This window comes from Trichomycterus rosablanca, chromosome 17 (genome assembly GCF_030014385.1).
Source record: "Trichomycterus rosablanca isolate fTriRos1 chromosome 17, fTriRos1.hap1, whole genome shotgun sequence".
Classification (NCBI taxonomy): domain Eukaryota; kingdom Metazoa; phylum Chordata; class Actinopteri; order Siluriformes; family Trichomycteridae; genus Trichomycterus; species Trichomycterus rosablanca.
Window position 1 is genome coordinate 482,501 of NC_086004.1, and position 22,500 is coordinate 505,000.

At 41.1% G+C, this 22,500-nt stretch overlaps 1 protein-coding gene and 1 long non-coding RNA gene across 4 annotated transcripts in view; both read left to right on the plus strand.

Moving 5' to 3' along the window:
• LOC134331073 (uncharacterized) overlaps positions 1-6,470 on the plus strand; it is an 8,382-nt gene extending 1,912 nt beyond the window's left edge. For all 3 annotated transcript variants that reach the window (XR_010015100.1, XR_010015098.1, XR_010015099.1), the window contains exons 5-6: positions 407-514; positions 6,213-6,470. This is a non-coding gene — a long non-coding RNA (uncharacterized LOC134331073). The remainder of the gene's footprint in view (positions 1-406; positions 515-6,212) is intronic.
• nmur1a (neuromedin U receptor 1a) overlaps positions 1-22,500 on the plus strand; it is a 31,316-nt gene that overhangs the window by 5,092 nt on the left and 3,724 nt on the right. The window lies entirely within an intron of this gene.

Here is a 22,500-nt window from a genome sequence, read left to right on the forward strand (position 1 = left end):
TAATTAAAAGAATGTAATAAGTTAATTGTGATGATAATCTAGTAAGAATAATTGTTTATTGTGATGTATCTACAAGGTAGGTTCTAGGGGAACATATAGGGCAGATTTTAACTTTCACAGGGATTTTTGTCTTGTATAATTATCACTTTATTCTGAACACTTACGGTGTCCCCACAACACACCTTCAGTTAGTTTCTGAGTACAAACTGTGTGTAGAAACTGACTTGGTCCCCACAATGACTGTAACATTGTGTGTGTGAAAGGTCCCCGCAAAGCCTGTTTTATTTAATATGTGTGAACACAGACTGCTTGACTGGGCAAAAGATAATTTTTTTATTATTATAAAATTATTTTCTAAAGTCTGGTGCATGTTTTTTGATATAGTTATTTTAAATTGTGTTTACAGACACCCAGCATTGCAGCTAGAGCCGTGGTGGAGGACGACTCCCAATCCTCTATCCTGTCCAAGACTCAGATGGATGATGCTTCTGTTTCAAACAGCACTCCTCAACAGGTACATGCATGTCCACTACTTGACTTTTAGTTTTACAGCCTCTCTTTTGTCATATATTTTAGTATTTTGGGTTTTTAGTCAGTAAAAAGAATGTAATAAGTTAATTGTGATGATAATCTAGCAAGAATAATTGTTTATTTTGATGTATCTACAAGGTAAGTTCTAGTGGAACATTTAGGGCAGATTTTAACTTTCACAGGGATTTTTGTCTTGTATAATTATCACTTTATTCTGAACACTTACGACGTCCCCACAACACACCTTCAGTTAGTGTATGAGTAGAAACTGTGTGTAGAAACTGAACTAAACTGGTCCCCACAATGACTGTAACATTGTGTGTGTGAAAGGTCCCCACAAGGAATGGTAACATTGTGTGTGTGAAAGGTCCTTTCACACACACACACACAATGTTACAGTCATTGTGGGGACCTGTTACATACACGCACAATGTTATAGTTACTTGTGGGGACCTTTCACACACACAATGTAATAGTCACTTGTGGGGACCTTTCACACACACAATGTTATAGTCATTGTGGGGACCAGTTTAGTTCAGTTTCTACACACAGTTTCTACTCATACACTAACTGAAGGTGTGTTGTGGGGACGCCGTAAGTGTTCAGAATAAAATGATAATTATCCAAGAAAAAAAATCACTGTGAAAGTTAAAATCTGCCCTATATGTTCCCCTTGAACTTACCTTGTAGATACATCACAATAAACAATTATTCTTGCTAGATTATCATCACAATTAACTTATTACATTCTTTTAATTAACTAAAAACCCAAAATACAAAAACATGACAAAAAAGTACTTGTGTATTTGAGATCATCAAACATACAGTGGGGCCAAAAAGTATTTAGTCAGCCACTGATTGTGCAGGTTCTCCTACTTAGAAAGATGAGAGAGGTTTGTACTTTTCATCATAGGTACACTTCAACTATGAGAGACAAAATTAGAAAAAAAAATCCAGGAAATCACATTGTAGGATTTTTAAAGAATTTATTCGTAAATTATGGTGGAAAATAAGTATTTGGTCAATAACAAACAAGCAAGATTTCTGGCTCTCACAGACCTGTAACTTCTTCTTTAAGAAGCTCTTCTGTCCTCCACTCGTTACCTGTATTACCGGTTTGACCTCGTTATCTGTATAAAAGACACCTGTCCACAGCCTCAAACAGTCAGACTCCAAACTCAACCATGGCCAAGACCAAAGAGCTGTCGAAGGACACCAGGAAGAAAATTGTAGACCTGCACCAGGCTGGGAAGAGTGAATCTACAATAGGCAAGCAGGTTGGTGTGAATAAATCAACTGTGGGAGCAATTGTAAGAAAATGGAAGACATACAAGACCATTGATAATCTCCCTTGGGGTCAAGATCTCATCCCGTGGGGTCAAATTGATCATGAGAACGGTGAGCAAAAATCCCAGAACTACACGGAGGGACCTGATGAATGACCTGCAGAGAGCTGGGACCAAAGTAACAAAGGCTACCATCAGTAACACACTACGCCGAGAGGGACTCAAATCCTGCAGTGCCAGGCGTGCCCCCCTGCTTAAGCCAGTACATGTCCAGGCCCGTCTGAAGTTTGCCAGAGAGCATATGGATGATCCAGAAGAGGATTGGGAGAATATCATGTGGTCAGATGAAACCAAAATGGAACTTTTTGGTAAAAACTCAACTCGTCGTGTTTGGAGGAAGAAGAAGAACCCAAGAACACCATACCTACTGTGAAGCATGGGGGTGGAAACATCATGCTTTGGGGCTGTTTTTCTGCAAAGGGGACAGGACGACTGATCCGTGTTAAGGGAAGAATGAACGGGGCCATGTATCGTGAGATTTGAAGCCAAAACCTCCTTCCATCAGTGAGAGCATTGAAGATGGAACATGGCTGGGTCTTCCAGCATGACAATGATCCCAAACACACCGCTCGGGCAACGAAGGAGTGGCTCCGTAAAAAGCATTTCAAGGTCCTGGAGTGGCCTAGCCAGTCTCCAGACCTCAACCCCATAGAAAATGTGTGGAGTCCGTGTTGCCCAGCGACAGCCCCAAAACATCACTGCTCTAGAGGAGATCTGCATGGAGGAATGGGCCAAAATAGCAGCTACAGTGTGTGCAAACCTGGTGAAGACTTACAGGAAACGTTTCACCTCCGTCATTGCCAACAAAGGTTATGTTACAAAGTATTGAGTTGAACTTTTGTTATTGACCAAATACTTATTTTCCACCATAATTTACAAATAAATTCTTAAAAAATCCTACAATGTGATTTCCTGGATTTTTTTTTCTCATTTTGTCTCTCATAGTTGAAGTGTAGCTATGATGAAAATTACAGACCTCTCTCATTTGTCTAAGTAGGAGAACCTGCGCAATCAGTGGCTGACTAAATACTTTTTGGCCCCACTGTATATGTAAATTTACTGATAAATTAAGTTTTAAATTTAGGATTAAGTATTAAAGTTTTTCTTATTATGATTTCTTGTTTTGTAAATGAAAGACACAAATCTTGACAATTCCAGTGAGCTATTTGATTCTTCATCAGAAAGTGCAGATGATTACATACCTGATACGACTTGTGATAGTGACATTGACACTAGCCTTAAACCAAACCAAAAAACAAAGCACAATACACTGGATGTCTCTGGCTCAGAGAGTTCCACTGTCTGTGACTCCACAACATCAGACAAAATGACCTTTGACGGGCACAGCTTTACACCTGAAGCCACTGGAGCAGAAGAAGAACTTGGTTCAAGTAAGAACATAAATGATCTAATAGTTGTTAGCGCAAGTCAAAAAAGAGGTGGACGAAGAGTGTACGACAAAAAACATTACTGCTTGTATTGCTCTAAGCCGTATGCCAAGATGGCAAGGCACCTCGAACATGTGCATGAAAATGAACCCGATGTGGCCAAAGCTCTTAAGCTTTCCAAAGGGTTTCAGGGAGAGGAAGAAACAGCTAGATTATATTCACAACAGAGGACACTACGCTCACAATGCTGCAGTTATGGAGTCAGGACAGGGGAAACTTGATGTTGGGCAGCACTTGTTAAACAAAAGGGGAAATTAGACAAGAATCAACAGTATGTGAGAGAGCAGATGCGAGAAATGGGAAGGCTGGTTCACAATGCCAGAAAAGTCACCACCTTAAAGAAAATGGAAGATCTTATGAATCCAAAAAATTACATGGAGACAGTCAAAACTGTCAAGTTGACATGTGGGTATGACAGTGAAACAAACAAGTTTTTGACCCCATCATTAGCAAACAAACTTGGAAATATCCTGATTAAAGTAAGCAAACTTTTAAAAGCTCAAGGTTTCATCTCAAACAACCAACATCTTGTGAAGAATGCCAGTGAGTTGTAAGACATCCATCGGGAAAAGTAGAATGAGCTAATATCAGCCACGGCATTGAGGAACATAAGGTAAGCAAAGTGGAACGTACCGACTCTCATGCCTTTTACTGAAGACATCCAAAAAATGCATGCATATCTCAGTCAAGTACAAGATGAGTGGTACATTTCACTCTCGGAAAGTCCCTCTGCAAAAGCCTGGATGGAGCTGAATAAGGTGTGCCTGGCTCAGGTTATTCTCTTCTCAGGGAAGGAGAAGTTGCCAGCATGCCCTTATCTGCATTTTTATCAAGAGACACTTCTGATCACCATGAGGATGTGGACTGGGCACTGTCTGAAGAGGAAAAAAAGCTCTGCAGACACTTCTCAAGGATTGTCGTCGGGGGGAAACGTGGTCGCCCAGTTCCAATTCTTCTGACTCCAAAAATGTTTTGTGCATTAGAGATCCTTGTTAATAGACAATGGTTATATGTTTGCAAGACCAGAAGCTATGACACATTTCAGAGGATCAGACCGTCTCTGTGGCTTTGCAAAGGTGTGTGGTGCAAAGAGTCCCACTGACATCTACCAAACTGAGAAAGCATGCTGCAACCCTTTCAACTGTGCTAAACATGATAGACACAGAAATGGACCAGCTTGCCAATTTTCTTGGACATGACATAAGAATCCATCGTGAGTTCTATCGACTGCCTGAGAAGACCCTACAGCTCGCCAAGATCAGCAAAGTTTTTCAATGCCGTGGCTGATATCAGCTCATTCTACTTTTCCCGATGGATGTCTTGAAACTCACTGGCATTCTTCACAAGATGTTGGTTGTTTGAGATGAAACCTTGAGCTTTTAAAAGTTTGCTTACTTTAACCAGGATATTTCCAAGTTTGTTTGCTAATGATGGGGTCAAAAACTTGTTTGTTTCACTGTCATACCCACATGTCAACTTGACAGCTTTGACTCTCTCCATGTAATTTTTTGGATTCATAAGGTCTTCCATTTTTTTTAAGGTGGTGACTTTTCTGGCATTGTGAACCAGCCTTCCCATTTCTCGCATCTGCTCTCACACATACTGTTAAAAGTATGTGAAGTCATTTCCCAATGTTTCTTTACATGGTTGTGTAAAGGGCACAAGTTTCCCCTGTCCTGACTCCATAACTGCAGCATTGTGAGTGTAGTTTCCTCTGTTGAGAATATAATCTAGCTGTTTCTTCCTCTCCCTGAAACCCTTTGGAAAGCTGTGCCTGTCAGAGGTCATTTTGTCTGATGATGTCGAGTCACAGACAGTGGAACTCACTGAGCCAGAGACATCCAGTGTATATCAAAAGATCAGCAAAGTTCTAATGGCTCTTGAGCAAGGAAGATTAGCTGAGTTTCATGGCAAGAACTTGGATAAAATTGGGCTAGATCCTGATGGTATATTATTTTATTTTACTTTTTGTATTTGGTTTTTGCTTTCTTGCTTTTGTTGAAGTCCCAGTGAATAAAGGGTTTAAGTACTGTTTGATTACTTAGCTAACTAATGCCTGTGTGTATTCTACAGACTGTAAGTGAGGGGGATAAATTGTCGTCATTATAGTGTGTTTTTATAGAATGTAAATATTATTAGGGGGCATATGGGCTTGGGACTGGGACTTCTGTGTGGGAAGCCACAGTGTTGTTAAAAATATAACTCATGGTGTAACCTAATCAAACAGTGTAACACAGTGTCAGTCTTACTTACAAGAAACAGACCCACTTTGAAACATTAAACACTAAAGCCAGTAGCCTGCTCAGGTAGGACAATTGCAGACAAATTAAAGCAGGAAAAATGGTCAGGGTCAGAGCATCTCCAAAACAGCAGGTTTGGGGTGTAACAGTATGCAGTGGTTAGTACTTGAGTCTGGTCCATGGTAGACCATGGAGTGTTCATGGTAGAATCAAGTAATTTCGAGGGTTTACTTTCTTACTGTACTCTTGTAAAAAGGTGGTGGGATGTATTAAGCCGCAGTCAAAGTCAGTTCTCGAAGGTGATGTTTTGGAAGCAGGAAAAATGGGCAACAGTAAGGAACTGTGTGACTTTGACAAGGACCAAATTGTGATGTCTGTGATGCATCTCCAAAACAGCAGGTCTTGTGGGTTGTTCCCAGTAAACAGTGGTTAGTACCTACCAAAAATGGTCCACAGTAGGCTTGGTGTCAGGGTCATGTGCACCCAAGGCTCATTGGTCTTGTGTAGTTTATGTTTCGATGGGTCAGAGCTATACAGGTGTCACTAGGGGGACTTACATAATATTAGGCGGGTTTTAATTTTATGGCTGATCTGTGTATTTATAGCTATTATGAGAATTTGATCCTAATAATCTTTGTCTATGGCAGAATGGACAAACAGTGCAAAGGTAAAACTGCCCATAAGAAGAAAACACCTTGGCTGCAGACAGAGGTGCAGGCGGTGGAATGGCACACGAATCGCTTCATCACATCTTGTATCGTACCAGCACAGCGAGACTGTGAGAAGTGTTTAAGGGCTGAACCAGAAGCTCCTAAGAACCGTGACTGGCAAAATCTGAAATTCTATGTTTATAATCGTATTACGGCCTACAAAAGAAAATTGCAATACAGATAGTTTAAAGATCATTGAGTCTCTGGTATGGCAGTTTTTGTTTACATTCACATGTTCTGATATTGCAGTTTTTGTTTGCATTCACATGTCTCAGCAAGACACACACATGCATACGTCATAAAGGTCTACTGAACAGAAATAGAATTATTTGCTATTTTTTAAAAAGCATTTGAACATTTTGCAATATATTGATTTTCTTTGAACTGTCAATAATACACTATATTGCCAAAAGTATTCGCTCGCCTGCCTTCACACGCATATGAACTTGAGTTCATCCTGAAAAACTTACCATATACAGTGGGGGAAATAAGTATTTGATCTTCTGCTGATTTTGTAAGTTTACCCCCTTACAAAGACTTGAACAGTCTATAATTTTTATGGAAGGTTTATTTTAACAGAGAGAGACAGAATATCAAAAAAAAAAAAAAAAAAAAACATTAAATAAAAGTTATAAATTAATTTGTATTTAATTAAGGGAAATAAGTATTTGATCCCCTACCAACCAGCAAGAATTCTGACCCCCACAGACCGGTTATGTGCCCATGAGGCGCACAAATTAGTCCTGTCCCTATATAAAAGACTCCTGTCACAGAATCAGTTTCTTCTGTTCAAATCTCTCGACCCCCATGGGCAAGACCAAAGAGCTATCAAAGGACGTCAGGGACAAGATTGTAGACCTGCACAAGGCTGGAATGGGCTACAAGACCATCAGCAAGAAGCTTGGTGAGAAAGAGACCACTGTTGGTGCGATCATTCGAAAATGGAAGAAATACAAGATCACAGTCAATCGCCCTCGCTCTGGAGCTCCATGCAAGATCTCACCTGGTGGGGTAAGAATGATTCTGAGAAAGGTGAGGTCAGTCCAGAATTACACGGGAGGAGCTTGTCAATGATCTCAAGGGAGCTGGGAGCAGAGAAATGCTGGATATGACCCCAAGAACACCATCCCCACCGGGCATTTCTCTGCCTCCAAACACGGCGAGTGGAGTTGATGCCAAAGAGCTCAATTTTGGTCTCATCTGACCATATCACATTCTCCCAAGCTTTCTCTGAATCATTCAGGTGTTCATTGGCAAACTTCAGACGGGCCTGTACATGAGCCTTCTTGAGCAGAGGGACTTTGCGGGCACTGCAGGATCTCAATCCATTACGGCGAAGTGTGTTACTAATGGTTTTCTTGGTGACTCTGCTCCCAGCTCCCTTGAGATCATTGACAAGCTCCTCCCGTGTAATTCTGGACTGACCTCACCTTTCTCAGAATCATTCTTACCCCACCAGGTGAGATCTTGCATGGAGCTCCAGAGTGAGGGTGATTGACTGTGATCTTGTATTTCTTCCATTTTCAAATTATCGCACCAACAGTGGTCTCTTTCTCACCAAGCTTCTTGCTGATGGTCTTGTAGCCCATTCCAGCCTTGTGCAGGTCTACAATCTTGTCCCTGACGTCCTTTGATAGCTCTTTGGTCTTGCCCATGGTGGTGGAGAGATTTGAACAGAAGAAACTGATTCTGTGACAGGAGTCTTATACAGGGACAGGACTAATTTGTGTGCCTCATGGGCACATAACCGGTCTGTGGGGGTCAGAATTCTTGCTGGTTGGTAGGGGATCAAATACTTATTTCACTTAATTAAATACAAATTAATTTATAACTTTTATTTAATGTTTTTTTTCTGGATTTTTTGTTGATATTCTGTCTCTCTCTGTTAAAATAAACCTTCCATAAAAATTATAGACTGTTCAAGTCTTTGTAAGGGGGTAAACTTACAAAATCAGCAGGGGATCAAATACTTATTTCCCCCACTGTAGAAGCACTTTGTAGTTCTACAATTACTGACTGTAGTCCATCCGTTTCTCTACTTACTTTTTAACCTGCTTTCACTCTGTTCTTCAATGGTCAGGACCCCCACAGGACCACCACAGAGCAGGTATTATTTGGGTGGTGGATCATTCTCAGCACTGCAGTGACACTGACATGGTGGTGGTGTGTTAGTGTGTGTTGTGCTGGTATGAGTGGATCAGACACAGCAGCGCTGCTGGAGTTTTAAACACCGCACTGTCACTGCTGGACTGAGAAGAGTCCACCAACCTAAAATATCCAGCCAAAAGCCCCCGTGGGCAGCGTCCTGTGACCACTGATGAAGGTCTAGAAGATGACCGACTCAAACAGCAGCAATAGATGAGCGATCGTCTCTGACTTTACATCTACAAGGTGGACCGACTAGGTAGGAGTGTCTAATAGAGTGGACAGTGAGTGGACACGGTATTTAAAAACTCCAGCAGCGCTGCTGTGTCTGATCCACTCATACCAGCACAACACACACTAACACAACACCACCATGTCAGTGTCACTGCAGTGCTGAGAATCATCCACCGCCTAAATAATACCTGCTCTGTGGAGGTACTGACCATTGAAGAACAGGGTGAAAGCATGTTAAAAATTAAATCTTGAGTTTTGCAATTTAAATGTCTTTAATGCCTGTATAGTTTTATAAGTAGCATTATTTTAGTGGTAATAATTGTCCAGTGATTGAGTAGTAGCTGATTCTGGGTGGTTCACTGTGGTACAAAAAAATTCATGACAAAGAATTAAAGAAAGAAACACTTAAACAGTGAAAAATAAAATAGTTTGATTTGAGTTAAAAAAGTATCCAGACAATAATTTACTACTCTTCCAATCCACTGTACATGAGTAGAGATAGACTTTAACTTCATCTATTAATATTTTTTTTTAATTACACTGATATTGGCTGTAAATCTAGAAATGTCAAACATAAATCTTGCTATGTTGTCGAGATGACTACATGCACATCACTAGATGTTCTATGCAAAGACTACATAATCTATGAACAAGTAAGCTAAGCTAAATTTAAACATTTTAATGTGATTTATGGACTATTACTGCATCTTTTGATTTTACATAGATGTATATTAAACTTTTTTGTTTAAAAGTAAGATAATCTGTAGATTAGCTTGAAATAATTACATGCCCTTTAATGGTAATATAAATGAATTGTAATTAACTCAATGTTCTTGCAAGGTCCCCACTAATCACATTGGCATTTGTGTGTTTTATGCTAATATTATGTAAATGAGGTCCCCATTAGTCATATTTATAAGATTTTTCTAAGTCCCCACTAAACACGGTCCTGACATGACTTCTTAAATTCTGATGTTTGAACGCGTGTATGAGCTAAGAAAAATCTGTTTAGTGTGCCTGATTTTTTTCAGCCCTCTAGAGGCTGTAGAAAGGGTGGTCCCCGCAAGTGATGTTCATAACATTGGTCCCCATCTGACATGAAAACGCGTATGTGTGCGCGTGTGTGTGTGAATGTGTGTGTGTGTGTGTGTGTGTGTGTGGGTGTGTGTGTGTGTGTGTGTGAATGTGTGTGTGTGTGTGTGTGTGAATGTGTGTGTGTGTGTGTGTGTGTGGATGTGTGTGTGTGTGTGCGTGCGTGCGTGCGTGCGTGTGTGTGTGTGTGTGTGTGTGCGCGTGTGTGTGTGTGAATGTGTGTGCGTGCGTGTGTGTGTGTGTACAGTCGTGCTGGTGGTGATGTTTGGGATCTAATATTTGTGATGAATGAATAAACGTGTGTGTGTGCGCGTGTGTGTGTGAATGTGTGTGTGTGTGTGTGTGTGGGTGTGTGTGTGTGTGTGTGAATGTGTGTGTGTGTGTGTGTGTGTGTGAATGTGTGTGTGTGTGTGTGTGTGTGGATGTGTGTGTGTGTGTGCGTGCGTGCGTGCGTGTGTGTGTGTGTGTGTGTGTGTGCGTGCGTGTGCGTGTGTGTGTGTGTGTGCGTGTGTTTTTGTGAAAAGTCAGGACTTGAATCAGAAAACACACCCACACTATCAGGACCTCGGCGCATGTTAGGACCTAAAATGAGGTCCTGATTTTTCTGACCACGCTATCGTGTTCAGCATGCTCTAAAACGTATCTGCTCTGAGTTTTTTTGATGTCCTAAAATTTCTCTCAGGCCTGAAACAGACTGGGGTGTGGGTGTAGCACTTTTGGCTCACGAGTGTGCACGCCAACTAGTGGACACTCGAAGAAGTTTTACCCCACTTCAAGATGGCGGCTCTTCCTGACGTCACGAAATAACGCTTGCAATACACAGTGTTAGCAGGCTACCCCGCATTAGCATATCAGGCTATGCTTTAGCGCGAATTAAGGAAAATATAAACATAGCACAGACATATTCTTGTCTTTAAATGTGAACCAATAGACTATTAATCTAAGCAAAGAAGCGACACTAACACCAGCACTTTACTTTTATGGAAACATCAAATAAATTCATACATTAAAACACATGTACAGTATATCACTTGTGTATATCATTTTGTGTAGCCAACACACTGACATTTTGCATTTTACACACACACACACACACACACACACGCGCGCACATATGGATATAGATCGCTCTTTATCTTTTACCTTAGTGCGGTGTGGTTTAAAATTAATTTAGGTTGAGGAGTCAACTTTAGTGATTCCAAAGGCAGGAGTCGGAATCGAGTCGCAAACTGATACATGCTGGTGAATGGAAGTCACTGGAAGAGTCAACTCGATTGATTCAAGCGGCAGAGTCGAGAGTTGGAGTCGAATCCTAAAAACTGAATCGTTTTGGATGAAGGTGAATTTTCCCGGGAAAATGACGTCATCGTTTGTGATTTTGGGACAGTGTACTGTGTTCTCTGGTGAGTACAAACGAGTTTGTGTTTTAAATGTTTTAAAACGGCATAATTTACATTAGTGTTTCGTTTTGTTTTATTAATTACAAAGAAATATAAGGTGTTAGGACTGTTTAAAAGAGTGGAAACAGCATACTGTGTGCTCACTTAGCGTTATAGAAAGAAAGGAGAGAAAACGCTCAATGTAAAACAAAGTTATACAAACTGTGTTAAAAATGGAGGAGACAAAAATGTTGTAAAGGAATGAAGACAAAATGGTATATAGAAAGTGAGAAGGAGAATATCAGTCAGTGATGTAGGAGAGGAACATGTGGATTAAAAGGCCTGAGTAAAGCACACAGTAAGAGAAGGAACTTTAAACATGTATTTAAACTTTAAACATGTAAGTGGAACATGTACAGAGAGGGTAGTGGATTAAAGGCCTAAATAAAGCACACAGTAAAAGTTTTTTAATTTAAGGATATCTATTTTTATTTCAAATTGAAACACTATTTGAGGGTAATAGGAAATAAGGCAGGTTATAATAAATATTATAAGCATGTGCAAGAACAGGGCCTAAACCTTGCAAATTTGATGCTTAATCTTTATGCCCTGTCAGGTCTGTAATACAGTAATTTGTGTTCACTGTTTGTTCAGTAAATGTAATGCATGTTTACTGGGGTTCAGAGTGTACTTCTGTACTCACATCATCAATAAGGATAAAGGGAGGCATATTTATTTCATAATGTTACAGTACACTAAGTGGTTAGATTTATTTGGTCATGAATGAGTATGTTACAAATTATATTTTTAATGCATTTCTTTTAATTCATAGCTTCAAGTTGGATTCTGTATGGATGTACGATGTCAAGAAAAACTAGGCGAAGCCCCACAAAAGATGCTGTTGAACACATTCTTTCAGGCACAGATAAACCATGGTTTGAAGAGAGATTTATTAACGAGTATAAAGGTAGGTCTAATTTTTCTACAGTAGTTTTGCAGTATTATTTTAGTCTCTTTCTTTTAAGTACTGTTTAATCAACTAAATGATATTTAAACAGTTTTTTTCTTAGAGTAAATAATGTTTGTTTTTTATGCTAGGCAGGGGAGTATTTGCCCTTGTGCTTATTGAAAAAGGAAGCTTTGTCCTCGAATATCGGGGGGGGACCTTATTTTGCAACAGGAGTCCTTTGAAAGACAAAGAAGATACTCAGAAAAACAAAATAGTCTTTTTTAAACAGTCAGTAAACGGAGGTCCTGAAAATGACTTTCTTAGACACTTTTTGGGATGAAGGCTGATTTTCTACTTCAAGTGTACAAGGTCCTGATAATGTCATTACCAGAAAGTGTGTGTGTGTCGAGTCCTGATATTGTAGCTTAGCGTATATTAAATAAATTGTATTAATATTAAACCATGTTTTAGTTATAAATTGTGTTTTGTGACAATAGATTGGTGTTATTAATGCTACTGTAATGTATTCATGTCTTATTTCATTCTAACTTTATAGGAAAAGACAAAAACCAGCATGTCACCTGCTGAACCTGACTGTTCTGATGGGCAGAGAGGAGAAATCAGAGCGGTGAAGGTAAACATGCATTATTTAAACACAGTGTAAACACACAAAATGTAAATAATTCCACCTTAATAAACACTTTAAACCAGTTAAACAGTCAGTAAACGGAGGTCCTGAAAATGACTTTCTTAGACACTTTTTGGGATGAAGGCTGATTTTCTACTTCAAGTGTACAAGGTCCTGATAATGTCATTACCAGAAAGTGTGTGTGTGTCGAGTCCTGATATTGTAGCTTAGCGTATATGAAATAGAATGCATTAAAATTAAACCATATTTTGGTTATAAATTGTGTATTATGACAATAGATTGGTGTTATTAATGCTACTGTAATGTATTCATGTCTTATTTCATTCTAACTTTATAGGAAAAGACAAAAACCAGCATGTCACCTGCTGAACCTGACTGTTCTGATGGGCAGAGAGGAGAAATCAGAGCAGTGAAGGTAAACATGCATTATTTAAACACAGTGTAAACACACAAAATGTAAATAATTCCACCTTAATAAACACTTTAAACCAGTTAAACAGTCAGTAAACGGAGGTCCTGAAAATGACTTTCTTAGACACTTTTTGGGATGAAGGCTGATTTTCTACTTCAAGTGTACAAGGTCCTGATAATGTCATTACCAGAAAGTGTGTGTGTGTCGAGTCCTGATATTGTAGCTTAGCGTATATTAAAATCCAATTTAAAAAATCATATTTTGTTCATAATAAGTTTTATTAGTTTTGTAATTTGATGTTCAGTTTAAATATCTTTCTTCTATTAGAATGTAAATGCTGATCTTCAGACCGTAAAGAGCAGTGACATATTTGATCACGATTCTTTTTTGGATACTGATGAGAGGGAAGACCTGACTAAAGCAGAGGTAAAATTGTTGTTTCTACCTAGTGGTAATACCAGACATCCCAAGTTGCAAAAACTCATTTCCAGGAGGTACCCCCGGACCACGCCCCCTTGGACCCCTTACAGTACTGTAACAGTATACAGTCTAAGCAATTGAGGGTTAAGGGCCTTGCTCAAGGGCCCAACAGTGCCAACCTGGCAGTGGTGGGGCTTGAACCGGCAACCTTCTGGTTACTAGTCCAGTACCTTAACCACTAGGCTACAACTGCCCTATATAAATACATAAATAAAAAAAAATTAAAAAAGGTAAAAAAAAAAACCTCGCACACATCAAAGGACATGGGTGATAACAGAACTTTTAGAAGCTGCTTACAGAGCTACTTAGCTACAGTGGGGCCAAAAAGTATTTAGTCAGCCACTGATTGTGCAGGTTCTCCTACTTAGAAAGATGAGAGAGGTCTGTAATTTTCATCATAGCTACACTTCAACTATGAGAGACAAAATGAGAAAAAAATCCAGGAAATCACATTGTAGGATTTTTAAAGAATTTATTTGTAAATTATGGTGGAAAATAAGTATTTGGTCAATAACAAACAAGCAAGATTTCTGGCTCTCACAGACCTGTAACTTCTTCTTTAAGAAGCTCTTCTGTCCTCCACTCGTTACCTGTATTAATGGCACCTGTTTGACCTCGTTATCTGTATAAAAGACACCTGTCCACAGCCTCAAACAGTCAGACTCCAAACTCAACCATGGCCAAGACCAAAGAGCTGTCGAAGGACACCAGGAAGAAAATTGTAGACCTGCACCAGGCTGGGAAGAGTGAATCTACAATAGGCAAGCAGGTCGGTGTGAATAAATCAACTGTGGGAGCAATTGTAAGAAAATGGAAGACATACAAGACCATTGATAATCTCCCTCGATCCCGTGGGGTCAAAATGATCATGAGAACGGTGAGCAAAAATCCCAGAACTACACGGAGGGACCTGATGAATGACCTGCAGAGAGCTGGGACCAAAGTAACAAAGGCTACCATCAGTAAACACACTACGCCGAGAGGGACTCAAATCCTGCAGTGCCAGGCGTGTCCCCCTGCTTAAGCCAGTACATGTCCAGGCCCGTCTGAAGTTTGCCAGAGAGCATATGGATGATCCAGAAGAGGATTGGGAGAATATCATGTGGTCAGATGAAACCAAAATGGAACTTTTTGGTAAAAACTCAACTCGTCGTGTTTGGAGGAAGAAGAAGAACCCAAGAACACCATACCTACTGTGAAGCATGGGGGTGGAAACATCATGCTTTGGGGCTGTTTTTCTGCAAAGGGGACAGGACGACTGATCCGTGTTAAGGGAAGAATGAACGGGGTCGTGTATCATGAGATTTTAACACAAAACCTCCTTCCATCAGTGAGAGCATTGAAGATGGAACGTGGCTGGGTCTTCCAGCATGACAATGATCCCAAACACACCGCTCGGGCAACGAAGGAGTGGCTCCGTAAAAAGCACTTCAAGGTCCTGGAGTGGCCTAGCCAGTCTCCAGACCTCAACCCCATAGAAAATTTGTGGAGTCCGTGTTGGCCAGCGACAGCCCCAAAACATCACTGCTCTAGAGGAGATCTGCATGGAGGAATGGGCCAAAATAGCAGCTACAGTGTGTGCAGACCTGGTGAAGACTTACAGGAAACGTTTCACCTCTGTCATTGCCAACAAAGGTTATGTTACAAGTATTGAGTTGAACTTTTGTTATTGACCAAATACTTATTTTCCACCATAATTTACAAATAAATTCTTTAAAAATCCTACAATGTGATTTCCTGGATTTTTTTCTCATTTTGTCTCTCATAGTTGAAGTGTAGCTATGATGAAAATTACAGACCTCTCTCATCTTTCTAAGTAGGAGAACCTGCACAATCAGTGGCTGACTAAATACTTTTTGGCCCCACTGTACATCTTTAGTGCCATGTCCAAACTTAACCAGCTGTCGCATGGAACCTAACACTGACATTCCTGCTGGAATGTTATGATCTATAGTGTCCAATGCTGCACCTAAATTTAACAGAACAAGAAAGAATTTATTTCTTCCCTAAAAGCTGTTACTTTGGAGGTAGGGCGGCATGGTGGCTAAGTGGGTGGCACTGTCGCCTCACAGCAAGAAGGTCCTGGGTTTGAACCCCAGGTGGGGCGGTCCGGGTCCCTTCTGTGTGGAGTTTTCATGTTCTCTCCGTGTCTGCGTGGGTTTCCTCCAGGTGCTCCGGGTTTCCTCCCACAGTCCAAAGACGTGCATGTGAGGTGAATTGGAGACACTAAATTGTCCATGAGTGTGTGTAATATAACCTTGTGAACTGATGAACCTTGTGTACTGAGTAACTACCGTTTTTGTCATGAATGTAAACAAAGTATAAAACATGACATTTACATTTTAGGCATTTAGCAGACGCTTATAGATAGATAGAGAGAGAGAGAGAGAGAGAGAGAGAGAGAGAGTCTTTATTGATCCTTTGCAGGAAATTTCTTTGTTATAGCAGCTCAGACAACAACAACCTCTTGTATACATACAACATTAACTTACAGTGTAAAACAAGCAATAAGATAAAAATGTACAGTATGGTACTATATACAGTGTATCACAAAAGTGAGTACACCCCTCACATTTCTGCAGATATTTAAGTATATCTTTTCATGGGACAACACTGACAAAATGACACTTTGACACAATGAAAAGTAGTCTGTGTGCAGCTTATATAAGTGTAAATTTATTCTTCCCTCAAAATAACTCAATATACAGCCATTAATGTCTAAACCACCGGCAACAAAAGTGAGTACACCCCTTAGTGAAAGTTCCTGAAGTGTCAATATTTTGTGTGGCCACCATTATTTCCCAGAACTGCCTTAACTCTCCTGGGCATGGAGTTTACCAGAGCTTCACAGGTTTCCACTGGAATGCTTTTCCACTCCTCCATGACGACATCACGGAGCTGGCGGATATTCGAGACTTTGCGCTCCTCCACCTTCCGCTTGAGGATGCCCCAAAGATGTTCTATTTGGTTTAGGTCTGGAGACATGCTTGGCCAGTCTATCACCTTTACCCTCAGCCTCTTCAATAAAGCAGTGGTCGTCTTAGAGGTGTGTTTGGGGTCATTATCATGCTGGAGCACTGCCCTGCGACCCAGTTTCCGGAGGGAGGGGATCATGCTCTGCTTCAGTATTTCACAGTACATATTGGAGTTCATGTGTCCCTCAATGAAATGTAACTCCCCAACACCTGCTGCACTCATGCAGCCCCAGACCATGGCATTCCCACCACCATGCTTGACTGTAGGCATGACACACTTACAGTGTATCACAAAAGTGAGTACACCCCTCACATTTCTGCAGATATTTAAGTATATCTTTTCATGGGACAACACTGACAAAATGACACTTTGACACAATGAAAAGTAGTCTGTGTGCAGCTTATATAACAGTGTAAATTTATTCTTCCCTCAAAATAACTCAATATACAGCCATTAATGTCTAAACCACCGGCAACAAAAGTGAGTACACCCCTAAGAGACTACACCCCTAAATGTCCAAATTGAGCACTGCTTGTCATTTTCCCTCCAAAATGTCATGTGATTTGTTAGTGTTACTAGGTCTCAGGTGTGCATAGGGAGCAGGTGTGTTCAATTTAGTAGTACAGCTCTCACACTCTCTCATACTGGTCACTGAAAGTTCCAACATGGCACCTCATGGCAAAGAACTCTCTGAGGATCTTAAAAGACGAATTGTTGCGCTACATGAAGATGGCCAACACCCTGAAACTGAGCTGCAGCACAGTGGCCAAGATCATCCAGTGTTTTAAAAGAGCAGGGTCCACTCAGAACAGACCTCGCGTTGGTCGTCCAAAGAAGCTGAGTGCACGTGCTCAGCGTCACATCCAACTGCTGTCTTTGAAAGATAGGCACAGGAGTGCTGTCAGCATTGCTGCAGAGATTGAAAAGGTGGGGGGTCAGCCTGTCAGTGCTCAGACCATACGCCGCACACTACATCAAATTGGTCTGCATGGCTGTCACCCCAGAAGGAAGCCTCTTCTGAAGTCTCTACACAAGAAAGCCCGCAAACAGTTTGCTGAAGACATGTCAACAAAGGACATGGATTACTGGAACCATGTCCTATGGTCTGATGAGACCAAGATTAATTTGTTTGGTTCAGATGGTCTCAAGCATGTGTGGCGGCAATCAGGTGAGGAGTACAAGGATAAGTGTGTCATGCCTACAGTCAAGCATGGTGGTGGGAATGCCATGGTCTGGGGCTGCATGAGTGCAGCAGGTGTTGGGGAGTTACATTTCATTGAGGGACACATGAACTCCAATATGTACTGTGAAATACTGAAGCAGAGCATGATCCCCTCCCTCCGGAAACTGGGTCGCAGGGCAGTGTTCCAGCATGATAATGACCCCAAACACACCTCTAAGACGACCACTGCTTTATTGAAGAGGCTGAGGGTAAAGGTGATGGACTGGCCAAGCATGTCTCCAGACCTAAACCCAACAGAACATCTTTGGGGCATCCTCAAGCGGAAGGTGGAGGAGCGCAAAGTCTCGAATATCCGCCAGCTCCGTGATGTCGTCATGGAGGAGTGGAAAAGCATTCCAGTGGCAACCTGTGAAGCTCTGGTAAACTCCATGCCCAGGAGAGTTAAGGCAGTTCTGGGAAATAATGGTGGCCACACAAAATATTGACACTTCAGGAACTTTCACTAAGGGGTGTACTCACTTTTGTTGCCGGTGGTTTAGACATTAATGGCTGTATATTGAGTTATTTTGAGGGAAGAATAAATTTACACTGTTATATAAGCTGCACACAGACTACTTTTCATTGTGTCAAAGTGTCATTTTGTCAGTGTTGTCCCATGAAAAGATATACTTAAATATCTGCAGAAATGTGAGGGGTGTACTCACTTTTGTGATACACTGTATCTTTGTACTCCTCACCTGATTGCCGCCACACATGCTTGAGACCATCTGAACCAAACAAATTAATATTAGTCTCATCAGACCATAGGACATGGTTCCAGTAATCCATGTCCTTTGTTGACATGTCTTCAGCAAACTGTTTGCGGGCTTTCTTGTGTAGAGACTTCAGAAGAGGCTTCCTTCTGGGGTGACGGCCATGCAGACCAATCTGATGTAGTGTGCGGCGTATGGTCTGAGCACTGACAGGCTGACCCCCCACCTTTTCAATCTCTGCAGCAATGCTGACAGCACTCCTGCGCCTATCTTTCAAAGACAGCAGTTGGATGTGACGCTGAGCACGTGCGCTCAGCTTCTTTGGACGACCAACGCGAGGTCTGTTCTGAGTGGACCCTGCTCTTTTAAAACGCTGGATTATCTTGGCCACTGTGCTGCAGCTCAGTTTCAGGGTGTTGGCAATCTTCTTGTAGCCTTGGCCATCTTCATGTAGCGCAACAATTCGTCTTTTAAGATCCTCAGAGAGTTCTTTGCCATGAGGTGCCATGTTGGAACTTTCAGTGACCAGTATGAGAGAGTGTGAGAGCTGTACTACTAAATTGAACACACCTGCTCCCTATGCACACCTGAGACCTAGTAACACTAACAAATCACATGACATTTTGGAGGGAAAATGACAAGCAGTGCTCAATTTGGACATTTAGGGGTGTAGTCTCTTAGGGGTGTACTCACTTTTGTTGCCGGTGGTTTAGACATTAATGGCTGTATATTGAGTTATTTTGAGGGAAGAATAAATTTACACTGTTATATAAGCTGCACACAGACTACTTTTCATTGTGTCAAAGTGTCATTTTGTCAGTGTTGTCCCATGAAAAGATATACTTAAATATCTGCAGAAATGTGAGGGGTGTACTCACTTTTGTGATACACTGTACATGTAAACTTTTTTATGGTGTATGCATAGCATACAAAATTAGTATTTATTGAGGTATGTAACCATTGGTTTAATGGTGCATGCATAGCATACAGAAGTAGGTATTTCTTATAAATGGTTTATTTGGCTTATTGTGAATTGTTAAACAGTCTGATAGCAGTTATAAGAGGATTTTCTGTAGCGTTCAGTCCTGCATTTAGTCAAGTCAGTCAAGTTAAGTCAACTTTATTTATATAGCGCTTTTTACAATAGACATTGTCTCAAAGCAACTTTACAAAATCCATGACCAACAGATACAAAAACCCCTGTTGAGCAAGCCGAGGGCGACTGTGGCAAGGAAAAACTTCCTGAAAATTACAGGAAGAAACCTTGAGAGGAACCAGACTCAGCAGGGCCCATCCTTCTTGGGCATTTAGGAGGAATCAGTCTGTGACTGAAGGTGCTCTGTCGAAACACCTCCAGGGAGTGAAGTGGGTGTGAATTGTTTTTGATAATTGAGTTAGCTTTGTGAGCGTTCTTAACTCTGCTACCTGCTGAACTGAGTCCTGTTCAGACCCCACTATGGAGCTGGCCTTTTTGATCTGGTGGTTTATTCGGTTAGTGTCCATTGTTCTAGCACTCTCACCCCAGCAAACCACTCCAAAGAAAAGAGCACTGGCCACCACAGACTGATAAAAGGTGCACAAAGGGGGCCTACTGATGTTAAAAGATTTCAGCCTTCTTAAGAAGTACAGTCTGCTCTGCCCCTTTTTGTACACCATCTCCATGTGTGTAGACCAGTCCAGCTTGTTGTCCAGCTGAACTCCAAGGTACCTGTAGCTGGGTACAAGTTCCACCTCAGTTCCTAGGATAGTAACTGGCTCAGGATCCCTCCTCCTCCTTCTAAAGTCCACCACCATCTCTTTGGTTTTTGTGATGTTTAGTTGTAGGTGGTTGTTGCTACACCAGTCCACAAAGTCCTTAACCGTGCCCCTGTATTCCTGCTCACATCCTGCTCTAATACAACCCACGACTGCTGAATCATCTGAAAACTTCTGAAGAAAACAGTTGTCGGAGTTATATTGAAAGTCCGATGTATACAGCATAAACAGGAAAGGCGACAGGACTGTTCCTTGTGGGGCCCCCATACTGCTCAAGGTTTTTACAGAGACACAGTTTTTAAGTCGCACAAACTGTGGTCTAGAAGATAGATAGTCCAAAACCCAGGAGACTAGAGCTGGTTCCACATTCATCTTCAGCATCTTTTCACCTAGCCGTGCAGGTTGTACGTATAGTATTGAAGGCACATGAAAAATCGAAAAACATAATCCTCACAGTAGTGTCCACACTGTCCAGATGAGCATGAGCCCTCTGTAACGTATAGATGAGAGCATCATCCACGCCGATGTTTTGTTGGTAGGCGAACTGTAGAGGATCCATGTGTTCCTTCACTCTGGGTCTGATGTGAGCAAGGACTAGTCTCTCTAGCGACTTCATAACATGTGAAGTAAGGGCGACAGGCCTGTAGTCGTTGGGATTTGTTGGGTGTCTCTTTTTGGGAACGGGAACCAAGCAGGAAGTTTTCCACAGAGTGGGGATCCTCTGTAGATGCAAGCTCAGGTTGAAAAGGTGTGTGAAAATGCCACAAAGCTGACTGGAACAAATCCTCAACAGCCTGGGGCAGATTCCGTCAGGTCCAGCTGCTTTTCCCTGCTTAAGTCGATCCAGTTCCCTTTTCACTTGATATGGTTTAAATGTTAAGGGTGTGGTTACTGATGACAAGGTGGCATTGTGTGCAACAGGTAGAAGGCATTGTGAGGTAGATTGTTCAAATCTGTTGAAGAACAAATTCAGGTCCTCAGCTGTGTCCTGGTCACCATCAAGCAGCCCTCCTTCCTTCTGTTTCAAACCAGTGATCTTTCTCATGCCATTCCAGACCTGACGCACTCCTTCCTGTTGTAACTGTTGTTCTACTCTCTGTTTCCCCTCCTTAATCTCCAACTTCAGTTGTTTTTGAAGTATCTTTGCCTTTTCATGGTCGCCCTCCTTTTTATAATTTTATCCAAAGCGACTTACACAATGAGCTGAACACGATGAGCAATTGAGGGTTAAGGGCCTTGCTCAGGGACCCAACAGTGGCAACTTGGTGGTGGTGGGGCTTGAACCGGCAACCTTCTGTTTACTAGTCCAGTACCTTAACCACTGAGCTATCACTGAGCATGACATTTAAATCATAATAAACAAACAAACTTTGCAAAATTGTTAGTTAGTCAAATTTTGTGGGGACCTACAATAAACTGCTCTCTTCAAATCCATCAACCGATTTTTTTATTCCTCATTAGATTTAGGTCAGGACCAGGTCAGTGAAGGATAAGATCTGAAAGGTGATTGGTTGTACCTGAGCAACTTAAAAATGGTTACTCTAATGGACTGATTACTTATTCATGCAAGGTTAATAGTTTGTGTTATAATGTGTAAATACAGTTAAAAAAGTAAGACATTTTTATTGTCATGGTATGATGTGAGAAAAGAAAATAATTTGAATAGGGTATAATGTTTTTTATAGGCACTGCAAATGAAGTCCATATTAATATGATATTAACAAAGCACACATTTACTTTATCAGGTATCCTGAAGGACAGGAAAAAGTGGAGCAATGAAGAAGTAAATGCTGTTGAGAAACATCTTCTGACATTTATTCCAAGTTGTCGGGTCCCTATAAAGAGAGACTGTGTCTCATGCATCATTGCTGAACCACATGCACTCAGAAATCGAGACTGGACAGCTGTTAAATACTATATCAAAAACAGAATTACCACTCTTAAAAGAAAGCACTGTTTCTAAAGTACTGTGTAAAATACTTTAATTACATTTTAGTGGTCACTGCAGTAATTGTAGTACCACAATTACAGGCTGTAGTCCATCTGTTTCCATGTTAGTCCCTTTTACTCTGTTTTCTAATGGTCAGGACCACCACAAGACCAAAGTAAAATTTATTTACAATGAAGCATTGTCTCAAAGCAGCTTTACAATTTCCTATTACAATTACGAGGACAGAGCAGGTATTATTTAGGTGGTGGATCATTCTTAGCACTGCAGT